The 17,794-nt window shown below is 42.0% G+C and overlaps 1 protein-coding gene across 1 annotated transcript in view; it reads right to left on the bottom strand.

The window, feature by feature from the left end:
• The window catches only part of KIAA0355 (KIAA0355 ortholog), an 85,430-nt gene extending 72,246 nt beyond the window's left edge, over window positions 1–13,184 (bottom strand). The window contains exon 1 of the mRNA XM_015562938.1: window positions 12,962–13,184. The gene's annotated coding sequence lies outside the window, so the exon portion shown is untranslated. The remainder of the gene's footprint in view (window positions 1–12,961) is intronic.
• Between the last annotated feature and the right edge of the window lie 4,610 nt (window positions 13,185–17,794).

The raw sequence follows: 17,794 nt of genomic DNA on the forward strand, positions 1-17,794 counted from the left end.
CTGCCCCCCAATCGGCCCTACCCTGAGCATGATTGACGGTGGCATTGCAACCTCCTGATCTGCCCTGCTCTGTGCATGACAGGGGGCAGTGCCCCAACTCCCCAGTCGGCCCTACCCTGAGCCCGACCAGGGGCTGCACCTAGGGATTAGGCCTGCCTTATGCCACCAGGGAGCAGGCCTAAGCCAGCAGGTCATTATCTCCCGAGGGGTCCCAGACTTTGAGAGGGCACAGGCCGGGCTAAGGGATACCCCCTCCCCCCCGAGTGCACAAATTTTTGTGCACTGGGCCTCTAGTTGTAATTATATTTTCTGAAGTGCTCAATGTAAAGTATATAATTTTTAAAAACACATTATTTTTAAAATTAAAAAAGCCCTGCCTGAGTGGCGTAGTTGTTTGGAGTGTCCTCCTGTACACCAAAAAGTGGCAGGCTCAATTTCCTGTTAGGGCACATACCTGGTTGGGGTGCATATGAGAGATGATTCCCTCTCTCTCTCTCCCTCTCTCCCTCACTCTTTCTAAAGTCAATTACCATATCCTCGGGTGAGAATTAAAAAAAAAATCGTATCAGACCCCAGAAAAAACAATTTTAGTCCTATAAAAAAACCTGAAAAGAAATTCTGACATCTACAAAGAGGTGTGAGAAGAAAAATCACAAAGGAAGCAAATCATAAAGGAAGCAGAAATCAGTAAAGAATTCTTGGAAATAAGAAATGTGACTGCCAAGATGAAAAACAAGGAAAGAAATAAAATGGGAATGGAGTAGGGTATAGAAGATACATATACACAAGCACACACACACACACACATTTGTCTATATTTTTTTAAATGAAGCAATGGAAAATAAACCAAAATCAATAAAAATGTTTTCCTATGAGATATAGAAAGGAACAAAAGCAGGGAAGGAAGCCATACTTCTCTCAATCTACCTTGCTTTATAGCTTTACGAGAGGTCCAGTGCACAAATTTGTGCACCAGTGGGGTCCCTCAGCCTGGCCTGTGGGATCGGGCCATGTGGGATTGGGGCAAAACCAGCTCTCCAACACCCCCTGAGGGATCCTGGATTGTGAGAGGGTGCAGGCCAGGCCTAGGGACCCCACCGGTGCAGAATTGGGGCTGGGGAGGGACGCGGGAGGTTGGCCAACCAGGGAGGGACCACAGGAGGGCTCCAGGGCATGTCTGGCCTGTTTTGCTCAGTCCCGATAGGCCGGACCCCAGCAGCAAGCTAACCTACTGGTGGGAGTATCTGCCTCCTAGTGGTCAGTGCACATCATAGCGAACAGTTGAGTGGCCATAGCATATCATCAGCATATTACACTTTGAGTGGTTGAACAGCTGACCGGACACTTAGCATATTAGGCTTTTATTATATAGGATCTTTAGAACCATGTAAATATTGTATATAATTTTTAAAAAGTAAATTTTTAAAATCCCTAAAAAGAAAAATACAGACAAATGAGTCCAAACTATCAAGAAGATTTATGCCAAGTAAACAGTGACATAAATGTACCTCTTTGATGTTACTGTCATACAAATAAGAGACACTGATATGAAATCAAATAAGAAAATTTTAATTCTTTATCTGAATTTGAAATATCAACCTGAAATTATGATTTTTTTCTTTCCAAAAAATAAATATTTTTCTACAGAAAAGACCTAGAATTCACATTCCAGTAGCAACAAATGCCCCTAATACGACTTCCCACCAAAAAGAATCAGAGTTCCTTACAGTACAGAAATGGCTGATTCTAGATCTCGGGCCAGAAACAAAAAGATAAGCCCTAGAATTCTTACCAGGCCAGATCCAGGGAACCCATCTAATACTATCTGGTTTGTGTCAAAAGGACCCAGAGTCAACCTGAAGAAAAAGCTCTATAAATGGCCAATAATGAGATAATTTAGGCATTAAAAAGAATAACTTTTTAGGAGAAAATATCTAAAAATTAATGAATTTGGACTTGGCAATGATTTCTTGAATATGACACCAAAAGCACAGGAAACAAAGGCTAATTAGACTTCATAAAAATTAAAACTTTTGTACATCAAAGGATACTATCAATTGACTGAAAAGGCAGCCCATACAATGGGAGAAAAATATTTGTAAATTATGTATCTGATAAGGAATCAATATCCAGGATATATAAAGAAGTTCTACAACGCATGATAAAAAAAACCAAAGGCTACTGAGTCAAAAAACTACAGTCCAACTGTAAAATGGGTAAAGAACTTGAATAGAAATGTGTCCAAAGAAATAGACAAACAGCCAATAAGCACAGGAAAAGATACTTAACATCACTAATCATTAAGGAAATGCCATGCAAAACCACAATGGGATTTTACTTCATATCCATAAAGACAGCTATTATAAAAAGGAGGAAAAACAAGCAGAAAATAACATGTTAGCAAGGATGGGAAGGAACTGGAATCCTGTGCGTTGCTGGTGGGAATGTAAAATTGTACAGCCACTGTGGAAAGCAGTATGGCAGTTCCTCAAAAAATTAAACATATAATTATCACAAAATACAGCAATTCCAATCCTGAGTATATACACAAAAGAACTGAAAGCAGGAACTTGAAGTTATTTGTACACCAATTATCATTGCAGAAGTAGCAAAAAGGTGGAAACAAGCCAGATTGACATCGACAATGAATGGATAAACAAAATGTGGTAAAACCGTACAATGGTCTATTAGCCTAAAAAGGAAGGAAATCCTAATACACGCTTCAGTATGGATGAGCCTATATCCATCCATGTGGCAAGCTATCTCTCTACTTGTCAGGCCTTTGGTTTGCAAAAACCTGGCAATGGTTGCACTATCTGTGCCTTAGGGTAGCTGCTTTGGGAAAGAAAGCAGAGATCATGGTCTCTACTTCAAAGTCAAGGCTAGGTAACAGGATCATCAAACACACTCAGGCTTGATATGGGTGGAGAGTGCTGGCTATTTCTGTGGGGAGCCCGTCCTTTTATCTTTTATGTTTACAGCATCTTTCACTACACACACACACACAAAATTTCTTCATTTCTCTAGTCAAATATGCTGATCTGTTCTTTTACAGTCTCAGGTTTTGCAACTAAATATAGATGAACTCTTCAAAGCAGATATACAAAATGGCTAAGAAGCACATTTAAATATGCTAAAAATAATTAGTAATCAGCTCTAACCGGTTTGGCTCAGTGGATAGAGCGTCGGCCTGCGGACTGAAAGGTCCTAGGTTCGATTCTGGTCAAGGGCATGTACCTTGGTTGCGGGCACATCCCCAGTAGGCGGTGTGCATGAGGCAGCTGATCAATGTTTCTCTCTCAGCAATGTTTCTAACTCTCTATCCCGCTCCCTTCCTCTCTGTAAAAAATCAATAAACTATATATTAAAAAAATAATAATTAGTAATCAGGGAAATGCAAATCAAAACCACAAGATTCCACTTCACAATCTCAAGGATGGCTATAATAAAAAAGACAGACAATAACAAGTATTGGCAAGGATGGGGAGAAACTGGAAGCCTGTGGGGATGTAAAATGGTGCAGATACTTTGGAAAACAGTCTGGCAGAAGCTTAAAAGGCTAAACACAGCCCTGATCGGTGTTCTCAATGGTTAGAACATTGGCCCAAGCATCAAAGGGTCTTGGGTTTGATTCTTGGTCAAGGGCACATAACTGGGTTGCAGGTTTGATCCCAGCCCTGGTATGCAGGAGGCAGTCAATCAATGTCTCTCTCCCATCGATGTTTCTCCCTCTCTCTCCCCACTCCCTTCCACTCTCTCTAATAATCAAAGGAAAAAAATATCCTTGGGAGAGGATTAACAAAACAAAACAAAAAGGTTAAACACTAAATTACCATATAACCAACTAATTACACAACTATACCCAAGAACAATGAAAAAACGTGTTTACCAAAAACCTGTATATGGAAGTTCAGAGCAACATTATTCAAAATAGTAAAAAAGAGGAAACCGAAATGTTTATCAACAGATAAATGAATCAACAAAATGTAATCTAGGCATAAAACAAGATACTACTACTCAAGCATAAAAAGGAAATAAGTACTGATACGTGCTATGACATAAATCAGCGGTCGCCAACCGGTGGTCAGTGGACCACCGGTGGTCCGTGAGGTCCAAAAAGTTGGTGACCGCTGACATAAATTGAGCTTTGAAAACACCATGCTGCCCTAACTGATTTGGCTCAGTGGACAGAGCGTCAGCCTGCAGACTGAAGGCTCCCACCTTCATTTCGAGTCAAGGGCACATGCCTGGGTTGCAGGCTCAATCCCCAGTAGGAGGTGTGTAAGAGCAGCCGATCAATGATTCTCATCATTGATGTTTCTATCTCTCTCTCTCTCTCTCTCTCTCAAAATCCATTTAAAATATTTTCATAAATTTCCTCCAAAAAGCACTTCAGAGGGACTATAGTGCCTCCTTTGAGAATTGCCTTTCACCTGGATTGTGAGAAGGATGTTTGACTGCCTCGTCCGATGGGCAGTCAGACATCCCTCGAGGGGTCCCAGATTGGAGAGGGTACAGGCTGAGCTGAGGGACACACATCCCCCCCACCGCCCGGGCATGAATTTCGTGCACCAGGTCTCTAGTATATTAAAAAAGAAAAAGAAAACATCATGCTAAGTGAAGGAAGCCAGACACAAAAGGCCACATATTGTACGATTCCATTCATATGAAATGTCCAGCATAGGCAAATCCATTGAAACAGAAAGTAGATTAATGATTGCGAAGGGCTGAGTTGAAAGGAAGAATGAGGAATGACTGCTAATGAATATGGTCGTTGTTCTGATATTAACTGTAGTGATAGTTGTATAACTGTGAATATACTAAAAATCACTGAATTATACATTTTAAATAGATATTGTATGGCATGTGAGTTATATTTCAATAAAGCTATTGTTTATTTAAAAAAACACACCAAAAAACATGAAAGACTCCATAAACAATTTCCTCTTCATAGAAAAAAGATACAAAAATTTTTCCTCTCTAGTTCACAACAATGTAAATTTAAATATCTACCCTTGCTAATGTGGAGACACTACAGGAAATTCTTTAGGGAGATTAGTGAAGTTATTGTCTATGAAGTTCAAAGCCCAACCATTTCTATGTTTTTTTGGCAGTTGAGAATGACACAGGCCATATTTAGAAATGCACTCCGGAAAAATGCTTTGAAGACTTTTAGTCTCAACATTCATAAATTAAAAATACCTACCCAGGCAAGAAAGAATGCCTGAAAGATTCAGTTCTCGCTCTTTTTAGGACTGTCCTTTTTTTGCTCCTCTTCTATGTTGCCACATTAAAAGAAAGATATGAAAAGACAGTTCTCCTAGCACTCCTCCTTACTTGCTTCTGAGCCACACATCTCCTCTGACAGACCTGAAGGGCTGGGTGGTTACTCAGAGTTCTAAACTGTGCCCTGTCTGTTTCAACATATTCTCCCTGGGCAGGGTTCCCTAATCCATCTCTCTAAGCCAGATCTTTCTCCTATGCTCCAGATCCCAAATATCCAGATCCCTGCAAAACAGATCTCCATGTCAAAAGTCCAAACCAACTCTCCCATCTTTCAGTGGCAGCACCACTTACCTACCTAACAAGCCAGAAACCTGGAAGTTATCCTTTACATCTTGTTCACCTTTACATCCAGTTAATCATCCTATATAATAAAAGCCTAATATGCTAAGTGTCCGGTCATCCGTTCAACCAATCAAAGTGTAATATGCTAATGATATGCTAAAGCCGCTCAACAGCTCGCTATGATGTGCACTGACCACCAGGGGGCAGACAGTCAATCCGTAGGTTAGCTTGGACTGAGCAAGATGTCCAGACACGCCCTGGAGCCCTCTCGCAGTCCCTCCCTGGCTGGCCTACCTCTCATGTCTCTCCCTGGCCGTGATCATACAAGGGTGGGGTCCCTTGGCCTGGCCTGCACTGTCTTGCAATCCAGGACCCCTCAGGGGATGTTGGAGAGCTGGTTTCAGCCCGATCCCGCAGGTCAAACCAAGGGACCCCACTGATGCATGAATTCGTGCACCAGGACTCTAGTCATATCCTTCCTGCCTTAATATCTGTCAGATCTTTTCCCTTCTACCTTCACTGCCAATCCAAAGTTCAGACCATCTTCACCTCTTGCCTGAATTACAGAGAGCCTCCTGAGTGATTTCCCAAATACCTGGACTGCTCCCCTTTCTCCCCCTTGGTTGCTGTGTGGCTATTCTAGAGTCAATTTAATCATGCCACCCTCCTGTGTAAAATCCATATGGCTCTCCACTACACTTTGCAACTTTCTTACACCACCACTCTCAATCTCTGCCCAACACCACCCAGTTCTTCTGTGCCATCTTCCCTCTCGCCATCTACACATTCAGTTCCCCTCTGCCTGGAAAGCTCTCCTGGCTCTCACTCACTCCTCTTGGATATCTAAGTTAGACATCACCTCCTCTGGGAAGCCACCTTGACAAAGACTGAGTTAGGAGCAACTCTGTGTGCTCTCATAACACCCATTTTGAGGCCTGTCTTAGTATTATCTTTGCTGTACCACACCGTATCACAATTGCCAGTTTCCTTTGTGCTTCCCTGTCATTCAAGATATTTGAGAGTGCTAAGCACACTGTAAACATTCAACAGGTATTTGTTGAATGATCAGTTCATTCTTAGTATTATTTAATGGCTATGTCTATACAGCATTCACACAGTCAGCCTTGCCATTTACAGAGGCAGCAGTTAAATGCTGATATAAGGTTCTGCTTTATTAAAAAAAAATAAAACAGCTACTTTGTTCACACAAAGTACTCCTCAGCAAAATGAACCATTCATTAAATGTCTACAATGGAGCTTCAGATAGTCTCATTTTTAATGCTTACTAGAACTGAAAAACAGCTGACATTAACTACGTGTGTACTAAGTGCCAGGCATTATGCTATGCACTTTATACTTGCTACCTAATTTAATGCTCACAATGACCCTGTGAGGTTGGTGAGGCATCTAAAGAGGTTAAGTGAATTCTTCAAGTTCTTGTCACTTGGATAAGGTAGTAGTCACCAACAGAGCTGGATTTGGGGCCTGGTTGTCTGCTACCAGAGGCTGAGTGCTCTATCACTGTACTATTCCACCTCTGTTAGTCAAACATCCAGCCAAAAAAATTCTGTTTCTCACTCTTAGATGGTTTAAATAAAGCTGTAGACTTCTTGGACTTGACGTTGAGCTGGAGCATGGAAAAGTTATCTCTCTATAGAAGATCATACCCATTGCATTGCTGATGATACCCAAATTCAACTCTCCAGTCAAGACCTCTCCCCCGACCAAGACTAGACTCATAAAACATCTCTTGTGTTCAAACTTACCTAGTCATCCTTCCATCCCCTGCTCCTGCTGTATTTACTGCCAATCTTGAGCCTAAACCTAAGGTATTATCCCTGTCTTGTTTCCTTACCTTTCTATCCCTTAAATTCAATCCTGCAAATCTTGTTCACCACCGTTCACAGTTGAATCCTGTTTACCTGTTCTACAGGAACTACTCCATAAATGTTAGCTACTGTTATGTTACATCCTAAATGCTTCTCATCCTCTCTTTTACACCACACTGTTCAGATTCCAAGGAACTAACTAGCTTTCCAGAACAAGCATTTGAGGCTGAGAATGCCTTTTATGAGGACCAGAAGCCAAGCCGCCAGATGTCCAGGCCCCAGCTCTTTCAATGAAAGCACACAGAAGGTATATCTCAAAGCTGGCTGATAGACAAGAACAAAATCTCAGTAGTAAACTAAAAATGTATGAGAATGTCAGATACTGGAATTAGAAACTAACAAATGGCTCCGATCCCAAGGAACCAAACATTCTATTTTATTCCATTTCACAAAAGTAGTAAGTCAGGATTCATTCCATTAGCACAGCAATTCTCAACAGTGGAGATGATTACACAGGCACTCGTATGCCCAGGAGACATTTAGCAATGTCTGGAAACTTTTTTTTTAATCCTCACCGGAGGATATGTTTATTGATTTTGGAGAGAGAGGAAGAGGAGGGGGAGAGGCGCATCAATGTGAAAGAGAAACATCAATCATTGTCTCCCACACGCACCCCCGCTGGGGATTGAATCTGTAACCTAGGTATGTGCCCTGACCAGGAATCTAACTCACAACCTTTTGGTGTAGGGGGCAATACTACAACCAACTGAGCCACCCAGCTGGGGCTGAAAATATTTTTTGGTTGTCACAACTAGGGGAGTGCTAGTGGGTAAGGCCAGAAATGCTGCCAAATATCCTACAATGCACAGTACAGCCCCCTGTCCATCAAAAGACAAAGAATTATCCACCCAAAAGGTCAACAGTGCCGCTAATGAGCAACTGCTAAACAAATGCTTTGAGCTCCTTCTATATTCAAGTTACCTAATGTATAAAAAGTTACTTCTTTTTTTAAAAATAAATTTTATTGATTTTTTACAGAGAGGAAGGGAGAGAGATAGAGTGTTAGAAACATCGATGAGAGAGAAACATCGATCAGCTGCCTCCTGCACATCTCCTCCTGGGGATGTGCCTGCAACCCAGGTACATGCCCTTGACCGGAATCGAACCTGGGACCTTTCAGTCCGTAGGCCAATGCTCTATCCACTGAGCCAAACCAGTTTCGGCAAAAAGTTACTTCTTTCTGGGAAGATGATACAAACTTCCCCATAAATTAAGCTACAACAGGTTCATAAGACAGTATCACTGGAAAAGAGGTGGGTAAAAACTAAATAAGTAGTTTAGAAAACAAATGCCATGAGTTTAGAGGGACAGCACCACAGAGGTTGAGACCCAGTCAGAGATCTGAGAGAGCAGATGGGGGCTCCCTAGTTCACCCTGAGCCTGCCAGTCAAGGCCTCCAAAATAACCAGAACCCACCTTTCCAGCCGTAGTCGTAACAGGTCTCTTCAATCCACCCTTTGCTCCTGCCACTGTTCAACCATGACAGCAGCTGGTCCGTAGAGTCACTACTCCCATCCCTACTGTTACCACTGAAAAACCCCTCACCTACTTCACAAAAGCTCTGCCCTCCAGCTGAGCAGCAGCTGCTCCCTTCCCCCAAAGCTGAGGAGGATATATCGTCATATCAACCTAATGGTGTTGCTATGATTCCTACAGGAAGGAGATAGTGAAAAGACAAAGATGGAAAATGCTTTAAATGGCTCAGGCCCTAAGGCCTTGTCCTCACCCACCTAAAATCAGAGCTTAGCAACAGCAGCCAGGAGCTGCCTCATTTCCTGTAGTTGCTCCATAAAAATAGGAAGTGGTGGAGGAAGTTCACAAAGCAGAAACAAAAGTAATCACTGTCCAGCTTCCTGAACACAAATCACTGAACAGGGAGGGTATCATTAAAACATCAAAACGGAAGGCAGGCATGGAGAGCCAAGGCCAGAGGAAAGGAAGTGACTTCTGGGTCCACCAGGTCCAGACTGTCCCCAAAGAAAAACATGTGCAAAACTGGACAATAGCCTATTATACAGAAACAGTTTCCAAGGAATTAAATTAATTAAGAGCATGTTAATTTAAAGAATGTGAAAACACCTGAAACATTAAAGTCCTATCAGTAAAAAATGTCAATGAAAAAGTTTTAAGGAGGCTAGGATTAAACTTTTTTTTCCCTTTTAGTCAAGAAGTAGCTACTAAAACTGCTGTTAAAACAAAATAAAGTTATTAAATAACTGATCAGTTGACAAGATCAAAAGCCCAATGTTATCCTAAACTGAGCTACCAAAACTCAAGTATATAGAAAAAAACACTACTAAATAACAATTCTAATCATAGAATTCTAAACAATTCTAATCAGAGCATAGTTAAAATAAAGGTGCTTCTACACCCTTCCCCAACCAACTCGGTGAGCCCTGCGAGTTGGGTTTAAGTGCATTAGCCACTCAGGATACAGAGGCTAACAGTGCCTGCTGGCAAGGAGCTTCTGGTCTGCCTCCAGATGGTGACACCTGACTGCCTTTGGTGTTGACACGTGCTCTATAACTATTTGTCACTACAAAATATGACATTCCTCTACAAAACAAAGCAATTTGTCATTAGTGGGTCTGAAGAGCTTTTATATTTGGTAATCTACAAACGAGTGATAATTCTATTTAAGCAGAAGAAAAAAATCCTAACCACAAGTCAACAGAGTTGAAATTTAGTTTCAAAATAATACAGATAAAAAAAAACAAAAAACAACAACAACAGGCCAAATGTGTTAAAACAGTCATATAGATGAAGGACAGTTTAATTTTGGGTATTTTGGTGGGAGTGAGGGTGGGGGTGGAGATGGGAGGGTGGAAAAAGAGGAAAATCAAAGGCTAGTTTAATTTTAAAAGTCATTACATAAGTAAGTAGAAAAATAAATGAAATGGAAGGTAATCACCATATCTTCAATGTCATACAAAGAAAAATAGTGAACATTTAATTTTTTAAAAAATATATATTTTTATTGATTTCAGAGAGGAAGGGAGAGGGAGAACCAGAAACATCAACCTAGGCATGTGCCCAGACCGGGAGTCGAACCTTGACTTCCTGATTTGTAGGTTGATGCTCAACCACTGAGCCATGCCAGCAGGGCGAACATTTAATTTTTTAAAGATCCATTATTACTTGGTCCTGCTGAGGACAGATGTAGCTATCTGACTTCCTGGTAATAAATTAACTTACTGCATTCTAAGACTTGTGTTTAGGCTTCTAATGAAGTCAAAAGACTAACTCTCAAAGCTTGTTGCCATTCAAACAAAACAAGTATTAGAACTTTTGAAAGAATTTTATTAGAGAAACACTCTGAGTTGTTAAACAGAAATATTCAAAAGAAGGAAAAAAGGGGAATGGGGTGGGAGGGACAAAGCCTTGCCAAGAAAATACTTATTGCCCACCTGTGCTGGCTCAGTGGTTGAGCGTGGATCTATGAACAAGGAGGTCGTGGTTTGGCTCAGTGGATAGAGCGTTGGCCTGCATACTGAAGGGTCCCAGGTTTGATTCCAGTCAAGGACACAGGCCCAGGTTGTGAGCTCCATCCCCAGTGGGGGGCGTGCAGGAGGCAGCCAATTAATGATTCTCTCTCATCACTGATGTTTCTATCTCTCCCTCGCCCTGCCGCTCTGAAATCAATAGAAAATATATTTAAGAAAGGAAAATACTTTTATATGAACAACTACCACACACCACCAAGGGGTGAACAAAGTGGCCCATGTAAAATGAAGTTTTTATCTATAAACTAAAATGGCTTTGGACCATTAAAATAGTTCACATCAAATGCACCCAAGCATTATGAAAACATTCCCAAACAAAAACTGTGCTGCTTGATGGAAATTCAAGGAGAATAACTACTTTAAAGTAAATAATTTTTTAAAATCACAAAGCACTGATGTAATTTAAAAAAAAAATTTTAGAGAGAACCATCGATGTGAGAGTAAAACATTGATGGGCTGCTTCCAGCAGGCCTCATACTGGGGAAGCAAGCCTGTGCTCTGACCAGGAAAAGAACCTGTAACCTCTTGATGCATGGGAGGATGCTCAACCAACTGAGCCACACCGGCCAGGACAGCACTGATGTAATTTTTCAAGCCCAATTTGTTAAAAAAAAATTTCTGAGCCCTAGCTGATTTGGCTCAGTGGATAGAGTGTTGGCCCGCGGACTGAAGGGTCCCATGTTTGATTCCGGTCAAGGGCACATGCCCGGGTTGTGGGCTTGATCCCCAGTGGGGGGCGTGCCGGAATAAGCTAATTAATGATTCTCTCTCATCACTGATGTTTCTCTCTCTCCTTTTCCCTTCCTTTCTAAAATAAATAAAAATATATTTAAAAATTTTTTCTGAGAAATCTACATCTATTAGAAACCTGGAATTTATTTCTATTACAGTGTGTTACAGTATGAAAAGGCCTTGATCCACTCAGCTCTGTTTAAGCCTAGTTTTAGCCCAGTTATCCAAAATTTCCAAATTTGAAAAAGCTGAGCTAGTGAAAATGAATGTATCCTTTAGAAAGTTTTTAAAGAAAACTTAAAATTCTATAGTGCTACTCATTCTTAACAACTTGTACTGTGGAACGAACCTACCCAAAATTAACCTCAAATGGGAAAAACAAGTATTTATCAAGAAGCATATTTACAAATGGGTAGATCAAACTGTAATTTGGAAATTCTTACTATGGAGGAGAATTATATAAATTTTAGATAAATACGCTTCAGATCCAGGACCATTTCTGAAAATGTAAGGCACCCATAAAAATTTTTACCGATGGCCCTCCTCCAGGCTGGGAACACTGACTCCAATTTTATACACCCAGCAAGCCTTCCATCTCTGAAAAGGAACGGCAAGCAGTCAGTGAGGAGCCCATTCAGTAAATGGAAGCTTCCGCTCCTTTTTCTTCCGTTAAGGCTGTTAAGTAAACTCCTCGAGAGCAAGAACTGTGTCTGTCTCATTCACCACTGAATCAGTGCCTGGAGCAGTGCCACGCACATAGTAGGACTGCTCTCTAAGGCTGTCTTCCCTGCCCCTGGAAGGAGTGGAGAGACTTCTTTAATGTCCTCATTGCTAAATATTTGACCTGCTGGAATGTTTGTGGGGAAGAATGGGCCTGGGGGGGGGGAGGCGGGGAGTGCGGGCGAGGGCTAGAGGGGGTCCATGGGGGAAGAAAGGGGACATATGTAATACTTTCAACAATAAAGATTTTTTAAAAAGCAAAAAACAACTTTATGACCTTAGGCAAATTACTTGAACTCTTGTGCCTCAATTTCTTCAGTTCTGTGCTGAGGATTAAATCCATAAAGGACAGCACTTGGCATATCCTGAATCTCACTCAGTAAATGGAAGTTACTGCTCTGAAGAAGCCAGGAACTAGTCAGAGGGCAGCATTTTACCTTCTACTGAAATTCTTCACTCTGTCCTACCATTAGTAAAATAAATATAAATAAACTCCCCTCCCCACCAAACTACTGCACAGTTACAACTACTTTAAAACATATTACTTACCTTCCTTCACCTCTGGCCCCAACTCCCAAAGTCCTGGAAACAAACTAAAAGAGTGTTGCCCTGTGTCCTCCAGAGGGAAAAAGAGGTCACTGCTCCTCCCATTTCCCTACCTATTACTCCCTCCTCTTTCAGCCCCAGGCTCGAAGAGCATGGACAATGCTGAAGAATTACTGAAGCACAGGATGTGGTGTATTACTCTCTAGGCAGAATGGGTAGGTCCCTGTGAGTGGTGAGAGGGACCCCTTTGCCTCTCCCTACATAGGTTACCACAGCTGCCAGCAAGTGCTCAGTCTGGGAGCCAAGCCAGCTTGCCTCTGCCTGTGTTCTCAGGCACACACATCCACCTCTGGGACCTGGGAGTGGGGTGGGAAAAGACTCAAGTATTCCCAAGTTCCCCAATCATAATTACCATCTCACTAGCACCTAATTCTCAAATAATTGTTAGTAGAAAAATTAGATTTTTTTTCAGGTAATATTTAGCTTTAATTCCACACTAAAAGACTTTTCCATTACGATTTTTTACAACTACGAATTTTTTTTTAATGAATGACAAGTCTGGACAAGACTGTACCACGTTCTTTTTAAAAAATGTTTTTATTGATTTCAGAGAGGAAGAGAGAGGGAGAGATAGAAACATCAATGTTTCTATCATTGATCAGCTGCCTCCTGCACACCCCCTACTGGGGGATCCAGCCCACAACCGGGCCGTATCCTTGACTGGAATCGAACCTGAGACCGTTTAGTCCGCAGGCCAACGCTCTGTCCACTGAGCCAAACCAGCTAGAGCTACAACTACAAATTTTAAAAAGCACCTATCAGACAGTGGCCCAGACACATGGAATATAGTCGAAATTGTTTAAAAAAAAAAAGGGGCGGGGGCGGCAATACCATCTAGAAATGAACCCTAGAAACTGACTCAGGAATATGAGGATCTGCATTCAGCATGCTCACTGGCAGCACTGTCTATAAGCATCAACCTGGAAGTAACCCACATGTCCTGCATTAAGGGAGTCATTAAATAAATTATACAGGAATACCTCACCCTCTTAAAGATCAAGGTAAGGCCACATTTCACAAGCCCAAGATGTTATCATTTAGTAATCATCATTTTACATACGCTAAAGGAAAACTCTGGCCTGCAATCACATGGCACATTCCAATTTCAGTCTCCCTGAAGGCTCTTTCCTGTCTCACTCCTTTACCTGTCCATCTGGAACACACATCACCCTTGGAACAAGTCCCTTTGTGCCCTTTTCTCTCCTTTCACTTTTCTAGAAGTTACTCTTATTTAAGATCCACTGTTTTCAATGAAACCAACTTGGGTCCCTCAGTTCCCATGGAGCCTTTCCTGAGCTGCAGCCTCCACTGCCATTGCTCCTTTTAGCTTTGTACGCTTTCCCCTTCCAGATGAACTGTAAACACAGAGACTGAGGCTGGGCCCACCTTCACACTCACTGCAGTGCACAGAGCAGGGCCACACCACCACCACCACCAACAACAACAACAACCCACATCTGTCAGGAACTGTTCTAAAACCTTCACAAATATAAACGCATTTAAGCCTCACTATAACCCCAGGAGGTAGATACTATTACCTCCCCATTTTCAGACAGGGTCAAATGAGGTAAAGAAAGATTATAAGTTAGAGGTTAGTAACTAGTAAATGGCCGAGGCAGGACTCGAACCCAAGCAATCTGGATAAAGTACTTGCTCTTAACCTTTAGGTTACATTTTCTCTCTAAATGATTGCTATCTACATAGCATTTAAAATTTTATTTTTATTAACTTTTAATACACATACAGAATGAAAAAATTCTGTACACTATATAAGAGTGCACAAGAAAAGCTAGGTCAGTCTAACAGCCTAGATTTCTGGGGCCTCCTCCCAAAGGCAACCACTATTTCTTTTCTATTATTCCAGAAATTTCTGTACTTAGAAACCTATTTCAGGTCTCTCTCTTTTTTTCTTTATACAAATGGATACATATACATATTGTGCTGCGTCTTGCCTTTTTCACTGAATGATATTTCTCTGAGCTTAATTATTTGCACCCAAGCTGTTTTTTTAAATATATATGTGTGTGTGTGTGTGTGTGTATTGATTTCAGAGAGGAAGGGAGAGAGAGAGAGAGAAACATCCATGATGACAATCATGGATGGGCTGCCTCCTGCAGGCCCCCTACTAGGGATTGAGCCCACAACCCAGGCATGTGCCCTGACTGGGAATCGAACCCTGACCTCCTGGTTCATAGGTCGACACTCAAGCACTGAGCCACACCAGCCGGACACACCCATGTGTTTTAAGATACACATATTTTAAAATACACATATTTTCACACTTTAACCAAGATGGTTTCATGAAGCCAGAGGATCTTGGTGGGCTTGGGCTTCATCAGGAAATAGGAGTCACAAAAGGCTTTTAAATGTACAAAAGATATCAAGGGTTAGCCTTTCAGAAATGTGCATGCTGAATCAACAGAGACCTACCAGGTGACATTCAACATGTCACTTCTCCTAAAATAGTATTAGCAAGTACCTACATCGTAGGGTTGTTATGAGGACTAAACAAGGTAACATACACAAAACAGCGTAAAATCTGACTAGCACAGTGAGTCTAAGAGATTAGCACTGCACCTGAGGCACGGTTAGTGCCCAGTAAGTGAGATCTTATTTCTTCAAGAGCTGGTCCCACTTTCCTCTCCAATCTCATTTCCCTCTATTCCTCTATTCATACCTGCCCACCCTTTACCCTGTATCTCCTGCAGCTCACATACCTCATGCTCGCTCACATGTACACCTTTGTACCTGTCAGTGCCCTGCCTAAGTGTGCTGGACTTACCCCTTACTGTGGGGCTGGACTCACTAACTTTTTCCCACAGTACTCAGCTCAAGCACAACCTTCTCCAGGAAAGTCTTCCCTAACAACTGCAGCTGGATTCTCTGGATGACCGGTTCGGGAAGAGCCTATCCGTCATGACTTCCACCTCATGGTGCTCAGCTCTGTCAGTGCACCAACGTTCAGGGCGACTAATTCAGGCTATCTAAGCTCAGAGATAACGGATGCATTAACCAGAAGATCAGTTACTAAGTTTATAAATACTGATGAGAGCTAATACTGAGCACTGAGCAGGTGCCAAGACAGCGAAGAGGAAGACGTTACTGTTATCCCCATTCTACAGATGGGGAAACAGAGAGATCAGCCAGCATCTCAAGACCAGGACCTGACCCAAGCAGTCTGGATGCAAAGCTCTCAGCAACTCACATTCTCACCTTGGCAGGAAATCTTCATGTGAAGCCATGTTCTAAGCTGAGGGTATTAAGAGCATGGAAGCAAAGCAAGGGATTTTCCTGGCTAAAGGCATCAACAGGGATGCGCCCATCTGGTAGTGCAGAGGCCTGGAGGGGAACTACACACAGCTCCTCTGCGCAAGGCCTCCAGACAGTGCTACCAGACACACCACCTGATTCCTCACTTGGACACACTACCCCAATTCCCACAGACACCATCCCAACCCCCTCCCTCTAAAAAAACGCAGTCTTTCTTCTGAGGATACTAAATTAAGTTTAAGCATCCAGGCTACAAACAAATTCCAATCATGCTTTTCTGGGGTTATAACTGGGTCATTTTGATTGAACTTAAAAAGTTTTCCTTGAAATTCTCCAAACTACATTTACAAAATGTCTCTTGGCTTATATCTTTTCTATAGATAGCTGTTTTGGGTAACATTTATTCTGATTTCATTCCTAGATGATCACTGATTCATTCATTTAACAAAAACTTAATTGTTCCCAGAACACTGTGTTGTAGGCCCTAGAGGTGAAACAGGCAAGATCTCTAAAACCTGGTTGATGTTATGGCAATGGATTATTTGGTTTTTATCCCCAGGCTGCGCCTTGTGGCTCTGTATTCCAATCTTCCAGTTTAGTAACTGCTTATACTGCAAAAACTTCATAAATATAGCCTAACTAAATTCAAGAGTAAATTGACTGGATTTCATCTTTCTTATCTCAGATTATGTCTGAGGTCCCTGAGCAAAGGTACAAAGTTTAAATCAATTCGTAGGGATAGAAAGCATATGACAAATATAACCCAAATCAAGAAGGAAGAAGAGATGTGCTATGTCAACTAACAAGAACCTTAAAGTCATGGAGGACAGGCCATCTTGGGAAGCATTGAAGGGCTCCATGACCTGGAGAAAGTATGGGCTCAGGAACATGTCCAAGGTCAGTTAGAAAGAGATAAAGAAATCACCTGCAGCAAAATGTGAGTTGTGGTTACTGAGTGGAGGCAGGGTGAGGGGGTAAAGAGCATCTCTACCCAGAAGTCACATACATACCCAATGAGTGGGAAGGAGTGTGTATTAAAGGACAAGGGTAGAGGCATGAAGCTAAGCCTTAGACAATGCTCCCAAGCCCTAGCTGGTCAGCCTGTGGACTGAAGGGTCCCCGGTTTGATTCTGGTCAAGGGCACATACCTCGGTTGCAGGCTCGATCCCTGGCCCTGGTTGGGGCTCATGTGCGAGGCAACCAATCGATGTATTTCACTGATGTTTCTCTGTCTCTCCCCCTCCCTTCCACTCTCTAAAAATCTATGGAAAAATATCCAATAAGGATTAACAGAAAAAAGAAAGCTCCAGGCAGATGTAGGAAGAAGAGAAGCAGCAAAGACAAGTGAAGAAAGCACAGGCACAAAGTTAAGAAAATGACCACAACAGCTCCAAGTCAAGAAGTCCAACCAAAAGGAGACTCACAACAGCAAGAAAGTGTGGTTCTCCATGCCAGATATTTATGGTCAAGGTCAAGGGAAATGAGTAAGCAGCAGCCACTGCATCT

Source organism: Myotis davidii, unplaced genomic scaffold (genome assembly GCF_000327345.1).
Source record: "Myotis davidii unplaced genomic scaffold, ASM32734v1 scaffold77, whole genome shotgun sequence".
Classification (NCBI taxonomy): domain Eukaryota; kingdom Metazoa; phylum Chordata; class Mammalia; order Chiroptera; family Vespertilionidae; genus Myotis; species Myotis davidii.